This window comes from Rhinoraja longicauda, chromosome 30, assembly GCF_053455715.1.
Source record: "Rhinoraja longicauda isolate Sanriku21f chromosome 30, sRhiLon1.1, whole genome shotgun sequence".
Taxonomy (NCBI): Eukaryota; Metazoa; Chordata; class Chondrichthyes; order Rajiformes; family Arhynchobatidae; genus Rhinoraja; species Rhinoraja longicauda.
Window position 1 is genome coordinate 9,667,892 of NC_135982.1, and position 18,756 is coordinate 9,686,647.

Below are 18,756 nucleotides of genomic sequence, written 5' to 3' on the forward strand. Positions count from 1 at the left end.
CCCATCGAGTACGCCCGGACCAGCGATCACACTGTACACTAGCACTATCCTACACACGAGGGGCAATTTTATAGAAACCAATTAAACAACAAACCTGTACGTCTTTGGAGTGTGGGAGGAAACCGCAGCACCCGGAGAAAACCCATGGGGTCACAGATTGAACGTGTAAACTCTGTACAGACTGCATCCATAGTCAGGATGGATCCTGGGTCCCTGGCGCTGTTAGGCAGCAACTCTACCGCTGCACCACTGTGCCCCCCCAGTTGATTATTGGCAGGCAATGTACTTGCCAGCTGAAGATTACACTGTGCCAGCCTACCCAGTCCCCATTCTGTGCTAGTACACATGCATGTTACACGCCGACATATGTACAGGCACATGCACACATGCACACGCACACACATTCACACAGACATGCCGACACACACACACATTCACATGCCCACACAAGCATACATGTCCACCCAAGCACAGGCAAGCAAACACACCACACATGCAAACCTATACACACATTCACGCGCAACCACGCAAGCTCACAAACACACATGCACACATACAAACACACACATGCAAACACACGTGCATCATGCATGCGTATATAAAAGTAAACATGCAAACACTCACAACCACATATGTTACCCGCATTAAACACGTGCACACACAAACACACAGTCATGCGTGCATAACACAAACATATATACATAAACACGCACAAACACAAGTGTGCAAACCACGTGCATATACCAACACGCAGAATGCACACATGCACAAACACACACCAACAAGGGGTATAAGAAAATAACTTCAGATGCTGGTACAAATCGAAGGTATTTATTCACAAAATGCTGGAGTAACTCAGCAGGTCAGGCAGCATCTCAGGAGAGAAGGAATGGGTGATGTTTCGGGTCGAGACCCCAACAAGGGAGTCACTGGCTTGCAATCAGGAGCAGAATCTCCACCCTAAGGTGTCTAATCGTCCGTCTGGGGCTCAGCAGTTCAGAGAACGCGTGTATGGGGCTCATCGATCTCTTGACTGGGATTTGCCAAACAGTGCATAATGTAAACCACATGGAACCACAGCAGCAAGCTATTCCAACCCCCCCTCCCCTCCCCCGCCCCCCCCCCCCCCCCCCCCCCCACCGCCTGCTCTGCAATTGAATAAGGTCACAGCTGATCTTTTATCACAGTGAATCCTCCTGCACTAACCCATATCAATTGATTTCTTCAACATCTACTGGTCCCAGTGATGGTGTCCCAGTCTCACAGGTGGTGAATTCCAATACTTCACTGCCGTCTGCTTAAAGGAAATACTTCTCATTTCAGTGGTGAATGCCAATGTTATTTTGAGACTGAGACCTTGATTCTAGACACAGCAGCCAGGGGAACTTCAGACGGGTGTCTTCCCTGTTAATCTCCTTAGGAATTGTGTCCGCGTCAGTGAGATCACCGCTCATTCCTCTGATGTTAATAGATCACAGCCTGGCTGTCCTCTCCTAGTGGAGCATGCCTGCCATCACTGGAAATCAACCAGAGGCTGGGCCAGTGATGGTGGATCGATGGTAGACCGTGGGGTCACTGAGCTGTGCTGGATAGAAGCAGGCCCTTTGGCCCGACTTGTCCCAGCCGACCAAGTTGCCTAACCCAGCCAGTCCCACATGCGTGCACCTGGCCCACCTTGTTCATGCCATCCAAGTTGGCATACTGGGCTAGTCCCATTTACCTGCATTTGCCCCATTGCCCTCTAAACATTACCAATCTATCTATTTAGAAACATAGAAACATAGAAAATAGGTGCAGGAGTAGGCCATTCGGCCCTTCGAGCCTGCACCACCATTCAATATGATCATGGCTGATCATCCAACTCAGTATCCCGTACCTGCCTTCTCTCCATACCCCCTGATCCCTTTAGCCACAAGGGCCACATCTAACTCCCTCTTAAATATAGCCAATGAACTGGCCTCAACTACCTTCTGTGGCAGAGAATTCCACAGATTCACCACTCTCTGTGTGAAATAAAACTTTCTCATCTCAGTCCTAAAAGACTGCCCCTTAACCATAAACTGTGACCCCTTGTTCTGGACTTCCCCAACATCGGAACAATCTTCCTGCATCTAGCCTGTCCAACCCCTTAAGAATTTTGTAAGTTTCTATAAGATCCCCCCTCAATCTTCTAAATTCCAGCGAGTACAAACCGAGTCTATCCAGTCTTTCTTCATATGAAAGTCCTGCCATCCCATGGCAGGAAAGCCCTACCCCTCCAAACCTTTCCTATCCATGCAGCTGTCGAAGTGTCCTTCAAATGTCTACGTTTGGGAAGGAACTGCAGATGCTGGCTTAAACCATTTCGAAAATCGCCGCAAAAATGCTGGAGTATCCCAGCGGGACAGGCAGAATCTCTGGACAGAAGGAATGGGTGTGACGTTTCGTGTCGGGGACTGTAACGGACCGCAGGTAGACCAAAAAATGCAGCACACGGAACCAAGGAAAGTAGTTTTAGAATGAGCTTTATTTCTACCTGCTCGTGGTCGGGGACAGAAGACTGAGGCGTTCACCAGGGCTACGACGAGGCATGAAGGTCGGGAGCAGGCAGGGTCGGCAACGGGGAATCAGTCCAAGAGAACGCTGGCGAGTCTTGCATGAGGGCTCAGAACAATCTGGCAAAGAGTGTGTGTGTGTGTGTAGGAAGGGTTTATATGCTGGCTTGATTGGTGATCTGGAGTAGGTGAGTGAACAGGTGAGGGTGGCTGGCAGGGTGAGTGAACAGGACAGACTGTGACAGGAACCCTTCTTCGGACTCCACATTGATGTCTACATTGTACCAAGCCTCTTCCACTTCCTCTGGCAACTCGTTCCTTATACCCACCACTCACTGTGTTGAACAGATTATCCTGTAAGTCCCTTTTCAATTTTTCCCCTTTCTCATTAATCCTATGCCCTTGAGTTTTTTACTATCCCACCCTGGGCTTTTACATCTGTATACTAAAATTCTAGTTTGTTTGTTTGTTTGTTTGTTCCTGAACTACACCCAAAATGGTACATGATAGCGCGACAATTTTTAGGCCCAGCTTACTCACCGTCATCCCTTTTGGTGCTAATGGAAGAAGTTTCATTGAAATCGGTGTTATATTTTTTAAGTTATTCACATTTTAAAGTTTAAAACTATCTCCTAGGGAAGGAGGGGAGGGGGAGGGAGGGAGGGAAGGGGGGGGCAAGGGAGGGAGGGGGGGAGATAAGGGGGTTGAGGGGGATGGAGTGGGGGGGAGGGGGAGGGGAAGGGTGGGAGGGGGAGGGGAGGGGGAGGGGGGTGGGGAGGGGGTGGGGGAGGGGGAGGGAGGGGAGGCAAGGGAGGGAGGGGAGGAGGAGGGAGGATAAGGGGGTTGAGGGGGATGGAGTGGGGGGAGGGGGAAGGGTGGGAGGGGGAGGGGAGGGGAGGGGAGGGGAGGGGAGGGGGAAGGGTGGGAGGGGGAGGGGTAGGGGTAGGGGGTGGGGAGGGGAGAGGAGGGGAGGGGAGGGGAGGGGAGGGGAGGGGAGGGGAGGGGAGGGGAGGGGGAGGGGAGGGGGAGGGGGAGGGGAGGGGGAGGTGAGGGGGTGGGGAAGGGGGTGGGGAGGGGGGTGGGGAGGGGGGGAGGGGTGGGGAGGGGAAGGATGGGTGTAGGGAGGGGGGAGGGGGAGAGGGGGAGAGGGTTGCCTGATCGACTTGTTTTTTTTGGATAACAATAAAGGTAATTCTGATTCTAATTCTGATTCTGATTGGAGCCAGAACGCCAACCTTGCTCTCACCAGGGATCTGACTGTTGACTCTAGAAGAGGAAGACTGAAGATCCACAAACCTGGTCTTCATCGACGGGGCGACAGTGGAGAGTGCCAACAACTGCCAGTCCCTGGGTGTTCACATCATGTCAGAAGGAATAGTAGTAGAACTAGGCCATTCGGCCCCTCAAGTCTATTCCGCCATTCAATCATGGCTGATCTATCTCTCCCTCCTAATCCCATTCTCCAGCCTTCTCCCCATAACCTCTGACACCCACTCTAATCAAGAATCTATCTATCTCTGATTTTAAAATATCCACTGACTTGGACCACCACAGCATTCTGTGGCGACGAATTCCATAGATTCACCACCCTCTGAAATGTCTCCTCATCTCCCTCCTAAAAGAACATCCTTTAATTCTGAGGCTACAACCTCTAGTCTTAGATTCTCCCACTAGTGGAAACATCCTCTCCACATCCAAGCCTTTCACTATTCTACATGTTTCAATGAGGTCCCCCCTCGTTCTTCTAAACTCCAGTGAATACATCAACACTGATCATCACAGATCATCACTGAAGATCACCGTGGGCAGCACGGTGGCGCAGCGGTAGAGTTGCAGCCTTACAGCGAATGCAGCGCCGGAGACTCAGGTTCGATCCTGACTACGGGTGCTGTACTGTACGGAGTTTGTACGTTCTCCCCGTGACCTGTGTGGGTTTTCTCCGAGATCTTCGGTTTCCTCCCACACTCCAAAGACGTGCAGGTTTGTAGGTTAATTGGCTGGGCAAAGGTAAAAATTGTCCCTAGTGGGTGTAGGATAGTGTTAAGGTGCGGGGATCGCTGGTCGGCGCGGACCCGGTGGGCTGAAGGGCCTGTTTCCGCGCTGTATCTCTAAAATCTGTGCTGGAGCCAACACATTGATGCAATCACAAAGAAAGCCCATCAACGCTTCTACTTTCTCAGAAGATTGAGGGAATTCGATATTTCGTCGAATTATATACTCTCGAACTTCTACAGGTGATGGTGGAGAGCAAATTGGCTTGGTTGCATTAGGACAACGCAACCATTGTCTGAAGAAGGGTCTCGACCCGAAACGTCACCCATTCCTTCTCTCCAGAGATGCTGCCTGTCCCGCTGAGTTACTCCAGGTTTTGTGTCCATCTTCGGTTGAAGCAGGACTTGGTTTGGCAACAAAGGAGATTACATCACAAGTACTGACCTCCCCGCCATCGAAGGGATTTATGGGAGATGCTGCTTCACAAAGGCAGCTAGCATCACCAGGAACCCACACCACCCTGGCCACGCTGCCATTTTCACCCCTGCTGTCAGGAAGAAGGTATAACAGTCAGAAAAACAAACATGACCTCCAGTTTCAGGAACGGCTGCCTCCCAACAACCATTAGGCCATTGAACACTACAAACACCAGCTAATCTCTGAACTACGACCTGTCCTGGTTGCACTAGGGACTGGGCTTGTGTTTTGTTTTGCACCAATATTGGGGGTTTTAATTTATTTAAATTAAATGCCTTCGCTCAGTCCGCCTTAAATACCTTCGCTCAGTCCGCCTTAACCAACCTGATCTCCCAGTGGCTCAGCACTTGAACTCCCCCTCCCACTCCCAGTCTGACCTTTCTGTCATGGGCCTCCTCCATTGTCACAGTGAGGCCCACCGCAAAATGGAGGAACAGCACTTCATATTTCGCTTGGGCAGCTTACACCCCAGCGGTATGAACATTGACTTCTCCAACTTCAGATAGTTCCTCTGTCCCTCTCTTTCCCCTCCCCCTTCCCATTTCTCCCACTGTCTTCCTGTCTCCCACTACATCCTATCTTTGTCCCGCCCCCTCCCCTGACATCAGTCTGAAGAAGGGTCTCGACCCGAAACGTCACCCATTCCTTCTCTCCTGAGATGCTGCCTGACCCGCTGAGTTACTCCAGCATTTTGTGAATAAATACCCTGAGCCTCACCGGATCGCCGTTCCAGCACCTCTGTAAAAAAGACACCCAAAATGAGGTCTTAAAACTGAGGTGAGAAGGAATGGGTGACGTGAGAAGGAATTTTTTCACCCAGAGAGTTGTGAATTTGTGGAATTCTCTGCCACAGAGGGCAGTGGAGGCCGAATCACTGGATGGATTTAAGAGAGAGTCCGATAGAGCTCTAAGGGCTGAGTTACTCCAGCTTTTTGTGATACCTTAAATTAAATGACAAATCGTCATTTAATTATCATTAATATTATTAATTATTATATATAGCATGTTTCATGATATGTCATTATGTTATCTATTGAGTATTGTGTTTACAGATCTGTTATGCTGCTGCCAGTAAGGGTTTCATTGTTCCGTTTTGATGCATGTGACATTTAAAACACTCTTGACTCTTGACAAGGTCATCATTCTTCAGCTGGATGCACTCCAAGGGAAATAGTCCCAGCCTACTCAGCCTCTCCTTATAGTGCAAACCCTCCAGGCCCGGCAACATCCTCGTAAATCTTGTTTGCACCCTTTCCAGTCCAGCATGGGAGGGTTACACCGTACAGTTCTCCAGCACCTGTGCGATGGCCTGGGGGATACGGTCGCCAACTGTCCCGTGTCAGCCGGGACAACCCGTGTTTTGGGCTAAATTGGTTTGTCCCGTACGGGACCGCCCTTGTCCCGTGTCGGTAGGGTTGCCAACTTCCTCACTCCCAAATAAGGGACAAAGGGTGACCTCACCGCCCCGCGCGACCTCACCCAGCCAGCGGCCACGTGCTCCCGCTCCACCAATGGCGGTTGCCATTGGTGGAGCGGGAGCACGTGGCCGCTGGCTGGGTGAGGTCTCGCGGGGCGGCGACGTCACCTTGTCCCGTATTTGGGAGTGAGGAAGTTGGCAACCCTACCTGGTTTAGGGACAGTGACTCAGTTCACTTCAGTGGAACTGGTACGCGATGATGCTGAGAACTATATTCTGCAGTTTACAACCCAACTGTGTGAAGGTGGAGTGTAACAAAGTATCTAGGTACATGCTAGGAGACAACGCATCATTTTATTGAAGCACTTACAGCATAAGACCTGCGGTTCATTACAGCTCCAGGCTGCTACATCGACTGCCTGACGTAGGCGAGTTCTTAATATTATAAAGCACCTACTAGGCGGGACTAATACTAACAAGTACTACGATTGGCGAGCATGCAATAGCCCATCTACATCTCTCCTTGTAGAAATAAAGGAACAATGGTAGCTTAAACAATGGGGAAAAATGTGAAGAATATACTCGCAAAGTTACACAAAATCGCCATATCTAACGGATGGCGTACAAACCCGTCCGGCCCACATAGAAACATAGAAAATAGGTGCAGGAGTAGGCCATTCGGCCCTTCGAGCCTGCACCGCCATTCAATATGATCATGGCTGATCATCCAGCTCAGTAACCTGTACCTGCCTTCTCTCCATACCCCCTGATCCCTTTAGCCACAAGGGCCACATCTAACTCCCTCTTAAATATAGCCAATGAACTGGCCTCAACTACCTCCTGTGGCAGAGAATTTCACAGACTCACCACTCTCTGTGTGAAGAAATGTTTTTTCATCTCGGTCCTAAAAGACTTCCCCCTTATCCTTAAGCTGTGACCCCTGGTTCTGGACTCCCCCAACATCGGGAACAAACTTCCCGCATCTAGCCTCTCCAACCCCTTAAGAATTTTATATGTTTCTATAAGATCCCCCCTCAGTCTTCTAAATTCCAGCGAGTACAAGCCTAGTCTATCCAGTCTTTCTTCATATGAAAATCCTGCCATCCCAGGGATCAATCTGGTGAACCTTCTCTGTACTTCCTCTAAGGCTAGAATGTCTTTCCTCAGATTAGGAGACCAAAACTGTATGCAATACTCCAGGTGTGGTCTCACCAAGGCCCTGTACAACTGCAGCAGAACCTCCCTGCTCCTATACTCAAATCCTCTTGCTATGAATGCTAACATACCATTCGCTTTCTTCACTGCCTGCTGCACCTGCACGCTTGCTTTCAATGACTGGTGCACCATGACACCCAGGTCACGTTGCATCTCCCCTTTTCCTAATTGGCCACCATTCAGGTAATACTCTGCTTTCCTGTTCTTGCCGCCAAAGTGGATAACCTCACATTTATCCACATTATATTGCATCTGCCATGCATTTGGCCACTCGCCTAATCTATCCAAGTCACTCTGCAGCCTCCTAGCATCCTCCTCGCAGCTAACACTGCCACCCAGCTTCGTGTCATCCGCAAACTTAGAGATGTTGCATTCAATTCCCTCGTCCAAATTATTAATATATATTGTAAATAACTGGGGTCCCAGCACTGAGCCTTGCGGTACCCCACTAGTCACTGCCTGCCATTCCGAAAAGGACTCGTTTATTCCTACTCTTTGCTTCCTGTCCGCCAACCAATTCTCTATCCACCTCAACACTGAACCCCCAATGCACCAATCTCCTATGTGAGACCTTGTCGAAGGCCTTCTGAAAGTCCAGATATAACACATCGACTGGTTCTCCCTTATCCACTCTACTAGTTACATCCTCGAAAAATTCTATAATTCTATAAGAGACCGCCTCACCTCCTTTCGCGGGAGAACAGACGGGGGAGGAGAGTGGAGACACAACAGGCGACTTGATAGGACTAGTGGGAGACGACATGGGGTATGCCAGGCACCGACCGATGCAGGAACAACGGTTGGTGGTGAATCAACTGTGGGAGCGAACACGAGACGCGGGGCGTCAGGACTCGGAGTTGCAGGGCGCGCTTCCTTCACCGGAAGGGTGTGATGACGGTCGCGTCTGTAGATGACCTCGTCCACTTCGACCAGGTACGAACGTGGCTCCTTGGAAGGGCCGTAAATGTGTCCCAGTCGTGCATGGCCCTTGTCGGTTTGCAGACGAACCACTTGTCCGCGTGCAAGAGGTGTGAGTGGCTTACTGGACTTGTCGAAGAACCGCTTCTGTGTGTCCCGTTGACGTTGTAGTCTCCAACTGGAGGCGTGAGTTCGTATCCCACTTCTGACACCATGTAACAAAGTACCTAGGTACATGCTAGGATACAACGCATCATTTTATTGAAGCACTTACAGCATAAGACCTGCAGTACATTACAGCTCCGAGCTGCAACATCTACTGCCTGACGTAGGCGAGTTCTTAATATTATAAAGCACGTTCTAGGCGGGACTACTACTAACAAGCACTACGATTGGCGAGCATGCAATAGCCTATCTACATGGAGGTTTCGGTGGTCCGGGCCTGGGATCGGCCGGGAAGGCGGTGAGGGTCTGAAGAAGGGTCTCGACCCGAAACGTCACCCATTCCTTCTCTCCGGAGATGCTGCCTGTCCCGCTGAGTTACTCCAGCTTTTTACTCCAGCTATCTCCAGCTGTATGAATATTGAATTCTCTAACTTTGTAACCCTTGCTTTCCCTCTCTCTTCGTCCCTCTCCCACCCAAGTTCTCCGACTAGTTTTAGTCCTCCTGATTAAATATTACGGATTGTCTGCCGCGGTGCCACCTTCCCCTGTTTACAATGAACCATTCTACATTCTCTTAATCAACATCTGCTTTGATCCATTGTTTTCACACCTTACCCTTCCATATCTCTAGACTCCCTCTCCCCTGACTCTCAGTCTGAAGAAGGGTCTCAACCTGAAACGTCACCCATTCCTTCTCTCCAGAGATGCCGCCTGTCCCACTGAGTTGCTCCAACAGTTTGTATCTATCTTCGGTGTAAACCAGCATCTGCAGTTCCTTCTGTATTCTGTATCCTCCCTTGTGCTCCATCGATAGTAGTTGAGTTTGACTTGATTGTATTCATCTATAGTATTATCTGATCTAGAAAAAATAGGTTCCAGGAGGAGGCCATTTGGCCCTTCGAGCCAGCACCACCATTCGTTGTGATCATAGAAACATAGAAACTTAGAAAATAGGTGCAGGAGTAGGCCATTCGGCCCTTCGAGCCTGCACCGCCATTCAATATGATCATGGCTGATCATTCAGCTCAGTAGCCTGTACCTGCCTTCTCTCCATACCCCCTGATCCCTTTAGCAAAAAGGGCCACATCTAACTCCCTCTTAAATATAGCCAATGAACTGGCCTCAACTACCTTCTGTGGCAAAGAATTCCACAGACTCACCACTCTCTGTGTGAAGGAATGTTTTCTCATCTCGGTCCTAAAAGACTTCCCCCTTATCCTTAAGCTGTGGCTGATCATCGACATTCAGTTACCCGTGCCTGCCTTCTCCCCATATCACTTGATTCCGGTTGCCCCTAGAGCTCTATCTAACTGATCTGTTTGGATAGAATGCAAAACGAAGCTTTTCACTGTACCTCAGTACACGTGACAATAACAAACCTAAACCTAGATCTTAGTGGACAACTGGACTTTCTGGCTAACTGCATCTGGGACTGTGAAATGGGGCCAAAACCTGGCGACTATTGGATATAGACTCAGTGGGCTACGTCTATGGATTATGTGCTGAACTGGAGATTGTACGTGTGTCTGGCGATAATTCTATTGCTCTATATGCAAAAAAAAAGAATCTCACTGCACACGTGGCCATAAAGCAACCACTGAACCAATGAAAAGGCACCAAATCTGTTGGCCGCCCTGATTGAAGGATGTATTATGGCCAGAGCACTTTGAAAAAAGTGAGAAATAAGTTTTTATGTCCTCCGAAAAGAGGAAGCTGAAATCGTGGCCCAAGAGTTGAAAGGTACTTTGTCCAGACGTTGTTGGGCCGGAGGGGATTTCCTCTGTACGTTCTGGTGAGCCAAATTGGGTGAAGCCCCTCTTGACAAGCAGCCATTGTGGTAAAATGGGCAACAAGAGATCAAACCGATGATTTTTCTGTTACATCTCGGTACCACAGACGGCAGGATTGTTACCCAGTGAGATATTGAGTCAGTTTAATTGACCCAAATTTGTATTTCATATTGCAAGCGCAATGAAAGATGGCTGTGTAATTGTTTGGCAACGGTTTCTGTGTAGGTGTATTGTTTTCTGAGACTCCGCTCCTGGCTACAGTATAAAGCCATGCATTGTTTTGTGATTATGTTCTCTTAACTGTTGATATGTTTCTGTCAATAGGCAGGTACACACTACCTGTAACCCTACCTCCTCCCTACGCTGTAAAGATCAAGAAAGTGCAGGTGTTGGAAATGTGAAACACTAACCGTTTCTCTTCCCGCAGATGCCGCCTGCCCCGCTGGTTGTTTCCGGCATTTTCTGTTTTAATTCTGTTCCTTACGGTCTCGTGAAGAAAGGTCGAACTAAAAAAAAAAACACGCCATTTATACATGCAAGTAAAGTTAGTGCTTCACCCTTTCCCAACATTCCCAGAGTCCACAGTTGTGACGATTGCACAAATCATCTCACATTCTAAAGATAGACACAAAATGCTGGGGTAACTCAGCGGGTCAGGCAGCATCTCTGGAGAGAAGGCATAGGTGATGTTTCGGGTTGAGACCCTTCTTCAGACACCAAAGGTGGACACAAAATGCTGGAGTAACTCAGCGGGTTAGACAGCATCTCTGGAGAAAAGGAATCCTAACCCTAACTCCACCCAAAACGTCACCGATTCCTTCTCTACAGAGATGCCGCCTGACTCATTGAGTTACTCCAGCATTTTGTGTCCATCTTCGGTGTAAACCAGCATCTGTAGTTCCTCTTTACACATCTCATATTCTACCCGTAAATCTCAATTTCCGATACGCTCTCAAGCCCTTGAATTTCCCCAGACCCAGCGGAGAGACCCTCGACTTGTACCTTGATCCGCCAAATCCGTTCAGCCACGTTTCTGACCACAGTCACGAATCACACTCCCTGTGATGGTGACATCCTTCCTCCTCCTTGATTTCCGGTCTTCGTGGTGGGAAATGGGTTTTCCCACCTCTTGATTCTTTAGCTCAGCATTTTTCATTGTGGTTTTCATTGGATTGCGAAGAGTCAAGAATCAAATGTTTAATTATCTTACGCACTATCAATGGAACAAAGCATTTGAGAGCACTAATGAGGTCATGTTACACACTGTGAATGGTAAGGTCCTTGGGACTAATGAGGGACCTTGGATGTTCAAGTCCAAAGGGATGCATAGGAAGTTAGCCTGGTGAAGAAGGCATAGAGGACACTGGCTTTCATTAGTTGGGACATTGAGGATGAGAGAGAAGGCTATGCTCCAATATTATAAAACAATAGACAATAGACAATAGCCAATAGGTGCAGGAGGAGGCCATTCGGCCCTTCGATCCAGCACCACCATTCAATGTGATCATGGCTGATCATTCTCAATCAGTACCCCGTTCCTGCCTTCTCCCCATACCCCCTGACTCCACTATCCTTAAGAGCTCTATCTAGCTCTCTCTTGAATGTATTCAGAGAATTTACCTCCACTGCCCTCTGAGGCAGAGAATTCCACAGATTCACAACTCTCTGACTGAAAAACTTTTTTTCCTCATCTCCGTTCTAAATGGCCTACCCCTTATTCTTAAACTGTGGCCCCCTGTTCTGGACTCCCCCCAACATTGGGAACATGTTTCCTGAACATTGGTCAGACCTTTTGTGCAGTTCTGGTCACAGCACTAGAGGAACGATTTGATAGCAGTGGAATGATGCAGAACAGATTCACGTTGCTTGGGATGGAACGTTTCAGTTCGGAGGAGAGACTGGAACAACTGGATCTGCTTTCCCTGGAGAGGATCAGGTTTAGACGGATCATGGTTGAGATACATAAAATAAAGTGGGATATAGATAGGAGTAAACCACTAATGTTTGGCAAACCACATGCTGCCTTTCCAAGCATTTTGGTCTATCGATTCTGGCCTTTTGTGGACACTCTTCTTCTGTCCCCCAGTATTATTGGAAGAGTTGTCGGCCATCTTCACCACATGCTCTGCCTGCAACACCCTCATTGATTTTCCGCCATTTCTCCTCACACTGAACCACCTCCGAGTATACTCGGGTCGTGGCCAATAGTGAAAGAAGAACTTTGGCAGTGAACAGGTTAAAGGCTTCCCCATAACGGACCTTTTTGGTTCTCAACATACCAGGGTTCCAAGCCCATTCATTTATTCATTCACAAAATGCTGGAGTAACTCAGCAGGTCAGGCAGCATCTCGGGAGAGAAGGAATGGGTGACGTTTCGGGTCGAGACCCAGAATGAGGGTGTTGCAGGCAGAGCATGTGGTGAAGATGGCCGACAACCAGAAGGGTCTCGACCCGAAACGTCACCCATTCCTTCTCTCCTGAGATGCTGCCTGACCTGCTGAGTTACTCCAGCATTTTGTGAATAAATCGATTTGTACCAGCATCTGCAGTTATTTTCTTATACCATTCATTTATTCGTTAGCTTGGTCTTTCCCCCCCCCCCCCTCTCCAGGGGCACTCTGGGACCTTATCTACATTAAACATTCAACAAATACAAGTTGTTATTATGCCGATTCAAGATAAGGAGGAACACACAAGTAGTAAATTGAAAAAATTAGCAAAAGCATAATCTTTTACAGGTGGATATACCTTGGGATATTTACACAGTTGGAGTCGCATGTACTTGAGTAGTCGATGTTGACTTTAATTCTGCTCTGTTGCTATGGTGGAGGAAACATTACAGTGACCACAGTAGCATGAATAAACTCTTTGATGTGCTCCAGACCTGGATCCTGTGGTGGTCTTGTGGAATGTGTAAAGATTTGGGAAGTTACACTCTGATTTATACATTAAAAAAAAAAGTGTTATACTTGCAAACTGTGCTCCCTCTCATAAAATCTTAATTGTACATCCATGAGTAAACTACTCTGTGTAAACAACTTGCCCTGCACATCTCCCCCCCCCCCCTCGCCTTAAAACTATAGTTTTAGTTTCGAGATACAGCACGGAAACAGACCCTTTGGCCCACCGAGTCTGCACCGACCAGCGATCCCTGCACACTAACACCACCCTGCACACACCAGGGACAATTTACATTGATAACAAAGCCAATTAGCCTACAAAGTTGTGCGTCTTTGGAGTCTGGGAGGAAACCAAAGATCTAAGAGAAAACCCACACAGGCCACGGGGAGAAGGTACAAACTCCGTACAGACAAGCATGCGTAGTCGGGATCAAACCCGGGTCTCTGGCGCTGTTTAAATGGCGTCTCGATGGACTCTCCCCTTCTGATCAGCGTAAAAGTAAACTTGGAGACCCAAGTAAAACTAATTATTGCCCACATTCAAACTAATCTGCTGAGTGAGGTGTCCGGGCAGCATTTTCTTTTGGAACCCAGTTTTGATTGTATGCAGCAGGGGAGATAGTCATGAGTTGCAGAAAATTGAGATATTTTTCATGGTTATCTTAATTCAAGGCAGATGACTTTTTCCATCTGAAACAATTCCTCCCATTCATTCGGCACATCAACGGAGATGATGACATTCTTAAAACATAAGCCGCTGTATCAAAATATGTTTTATCAACAAGTTAAGGCCGTGGTGCTCAGTTAATGCTGCCCAGAATCGAACAAAGACACACAGGGTGATTGGTATTTAAGATTATTTTTAAATTGGTTTGGTTTCGCAGATGCTGGTCAGTAACTGTGGTTAATTTGGGCGTGGGGTAAGGGATGATAAACTATGAACCAAATTAAAGTAATTCCATGTGCCGCACATGGATATGCACCCATTTATCTCCTTCCTACCCCACCCCCCCACCTCCCTTTCCTTCTTTTCTCTCCCTCTGGTTTCACAATTCGCACAACTTTTGTTCTCATCTCACACTTTTTTGGCTTTTCATCTCCGGCCTTCGTCCAACCATCTGCCCATCAACATGGTTTCTCACCTGATGGACCCCTCACGCACATCTCCTTCCTGTCCCCTAGTTCTGCTCTCGATCCCCGTCCTCCCAGGTGAGGCAAGGATGGAGTCCCGCTGCTCCTTACCTCCCCCCCCCCCCCAGCCTCTGCATCCAACGCATCACACTCTGACGTTTCTGCCACCTTCAACGTGATCCTTCCACCAGTCACATCTTCCCATCCACACCCCTTTCTGCTGCCCGCTCCTGAACTCCTTGCTTCACTCATCCCTTCCCACCCAAACTACCCTCTCCCCAGGTGCTTTCCCCAGCATCCACCGGCGATGAAACATCTGTCCCTACACCACCTCCCTCACATCCATTCAGGGACCCTGACATTCCTTCCAGGTGAGTCAGAGGTTCACGTGCACCTTCCTCGAACCTCATCTACTGCATTTGGTGTTCCTAATGTGACCTCCTTTACATTGGCGGGACCAAGCACAGGCTCCGCGACCATTTCACCAAACACTTGCTCTTAGTCCGCCTGGATCTCCCGGTCGCCAACCATTTTAACTGCTCTTCCCATTCCCGCACTGATGTTTCTGTCGTGAGCCTCCTCCATTGCCAGAGTGGGTCCACAGACAAAATGGAGGAACAACACCTCATATTCCGCTTGGATACTTTTTTTAGTCAGAGAGTTGTGAATCTGTGGAATTCTCTGCCTCAGAAGGCAGTGGAGGCCAATTCTCTGAATGCATTCAAGAGAGAGCTGGATAGAGCTCTTAAGGATAGCGGAGTCAGGGGGTATGGGGAGAAGGCAGGAACGGGGTACTGATTGAGAATGATCAGCCATGATCACATTGAATGGCGGTGCTGGCTCGAAGGGCTGAAAGGCCTACTCCTGCACCTATTGTCTATTGTCTATTGTCTATTGATAGCTTATGAGTGTCAGGGGTTGTGGGGAGAGAGCAGGAGAATGGGGTTAGGAGGGAGAAAAAAATCAGCCATGATTGAATGGTGGAGTAGACTGGAAGGGCGAATGGCCTAATTCTGCTCCTATCACATATGACCTATGACCTTACAACCCAACAGTTTAAACATTGAATTTGTGCAGGAAGGAACTGCAGATGCTGAATTCTCCAATCGCATATATCTTATATTCCATCCTCTGACTTCACAATTTGTAGCTCTTATCATATCATATCATATATATATAGCCGGAAACAGGCCTTTTCGGCCCTCCAAGTCCGTGCCGCCCAGCGATCCCCGTACATTAACACTATCCTACACCCACTAGGGACAATTTTTTACATTTACCAAGCCAATTAACCTACATACCTGTACGTCTTTGGAGTGTGGGAGGAAACCGAAGATCTCGGAGAAAACCCACGCAGGTCACGGGGAGAACGTACAAACTCCTTACAGTGCAGCACCCGTAGTCAGGATCAAACCTGAGTCTCCGGCGCTGCATTCGCTGTAAAGCAGCAACTCTACCGCTGCGCCACCGTGCTCTTCTATCCTCATCTCACACTTTTTATCATTACATCGCTGGCGTCTGTCCAACCATCTGCCTATCAAAACCCCCCTTCATCTGTATCCACCTATCACTTAGGCAGACACAAAATGCTTGAGTAACTCAGCGGATCAGGCAGCATCTCTGGAGAGAAGGAATGGGTGACGTTTTGGGTCGAGGCCCTTCTTCAGACCTATCACTTGCTTGGCCTGCCCATCCTCCCTTCAGCTTTCTGCAGCCCCACCACTCCAGCATCTTTCCCACCACCAAAGTCAGACTAACGCGTCTGTAATTCCCCGTTTTCTCTCTCGCTCCTTTCTTGAAAAGTGGGATATCATTAGCTATCCTCCAATCCACAGGAACTGACCTTGAATCTATTGAACGTTGGAAAATGATCACCAATGCGTCCACTATTTCTAGAGCCATCTCCCTGAGGACCCTGGGATGCAGACCATCAGGCCCAGGGGATTTATCATCCTTCAGTCCCATCAGTCTACCCAATACTATTTCTTGCCTAATGAAAATTTATTTCAGTTCCTCGACCCCCCTAGATCCTCTGTCCTCCAATACATCTGGAGACGTACAGGTATGTAGGTTAATTGGCTGGGTAAATGTAAAAATTGTCCCTAGTGTGTGTAGGATAGTGTTAATGTACGGGGATCACTGGGCGGCACGGACTTGGAGGGCCGAAAAGGCCTGTTTCCGGCTGTATATATATATGATATGATAAGATTGTTTGTGTCTTCCTTAGTGAAGACAGATCCGAAGTACCTGTTCAACTCTTCTGCCATTTCCTTGTTACCCATAATAATTTCACCCGTGTCTGCCTTCAAGGGACCCACATTTGACTTTGCTACTCTTTTTCTCTTAACATATCTAAAGAAGCTTTTATTGTCCTTCTTTATATTCTTGGCCAGCTTCCCCTTGTACTTCATCTTTTCAGCCCGTATTGGCCCGTTTTGTTACCTTCTGTTGTCCTAAGAAAGTTTCCCAATCCTCTGGCTTCTGGCTACTCTTTGCTTAGTTATACATCTTTTCTTTTAGTTTTATTCCATCCCTAACTTCCCTTGTCAGCCACAGTTGCCTCCTACTCCCCTTAGAATCTTTCTTCCTTTTTGGAATGAAATGATCCTGCGCCTTCCGGATTATGCGAAGAAAGTCCTGCCATTGCTGTTCCACCGTCAATCCTGCTAGGACCCCTTTCCAGTCTACCTTGGCCAGCTCCTCCCTCATGCCTTCATAGTCCCCTTTGTTCAACTGCAACACCGACAGTACCAGCATCTGCAGTTATTTCCCTACGGAGTTACAGGGAGAGCTTGGAGAAAAGAAATAGGTGACATTGTGGGTCGAGACCATTATTCAGACCCTCTACCTGAAAAGTCACCTATTCCTTTTCTCCAGAGATGCTGCCTGACACCGACCGCCGAGTTACTCCAGCTTTTCGTTTCTGTCTTCGGTTCAAACCAGGCTCCTTCTACACATAAATTACTGCCTTATGCCGTCAGCATACACAGCAGTGGGCAAATGTTCCAACCTGGTCTCTTTCCAATGCAAAATTGAACTGAAGTTCTGTCCGCATAGACGTATTGATTTAAAGAATCCCATGATGGTTTGCCGAGAACATGCAGCTCATCGGGTAACCTGGCCAAGGCATATTTGCCTGTAACGAGGCGCAGAGGAACTGGTATTTCAATTCCGTTCTTTGTTGAACTTTGCTGTGTGCTAATTGGTTCCTGTCAGACGACAGTGCTGACGTTTCACAGGTAAAGCACTGTGGGGTGTTTGGGGTCAGAGGGTGAATGGTAATGCCTAGGAGCAAGTTCAAGCTTGTTCCTGCACAATGAATGACTGTCATAAACTGCCAGAGAACCTGGGTTCAATCACCACCTCAGGACTAGGGTGCAGTGGTAGAGTTGCTGCCTTTCAGGGCCAGAGACACGGGTTCCATCCTGTCTGTACGGAGTTTGCACCTTCTCCCCGTGACCACGTGGGTTTTCTCCGGGTGCTCTGGTTTCCTCCCACACTCCAAAGACGTGCAGGTTGATAGGCTAATTGGCTTCTGTAAATTGACCCGAGTGTGTAGAATGGAACTAGTGCATGGGTGATCGTTAGTTGGTGTGGGCCGGAGGGCCTGTTTCTAGGCTATATCTCTGTAACTAAAACTAAAAACACTTGCATGAACTGGCAATTGATGGTTGGAGTGAACATGGTGGGCTGAAGGGCCAATCAATCAATAAACCCTATTGCTAATAACAGTAACAGTCTGTATTAAGGGCCTGTCCCACTTAGGCGATTTCTTAGGCGACTGCCAGCGACTGTCATAGTCATAGCAGGTCGCCGAAAAACCTGCGACTGGATTCCCCCTACGACAATGTCTACGACAATCTACAACAACCTACCACCTAGTGGACGTCAAGCTACGGCAAGCTACCGACAACCGGCGACCCAATCGTCGCGACTCAGGACGTCCACCTACGACGGGTCTACGAGCACACAGGCGACAACGTACGACAACCGAAGTCAACCTTCGTCCTCCCACGACAAGCTACGACCCTGTCGGCGACAACTGCAGGCAATTCACGTCATTTTCGCCTCCGGTTTTTGACGCCGGTACCTGTCGCCAGTTGACGTAGGTAGTCGCCAATAGAATTCACCGAAGTCAGCACCGGCGACAACCTACGTCACCTGGAGACAACCTGGCGCCAACCTACGACAGCGCCCACGTCAGGGGACGACGTCAA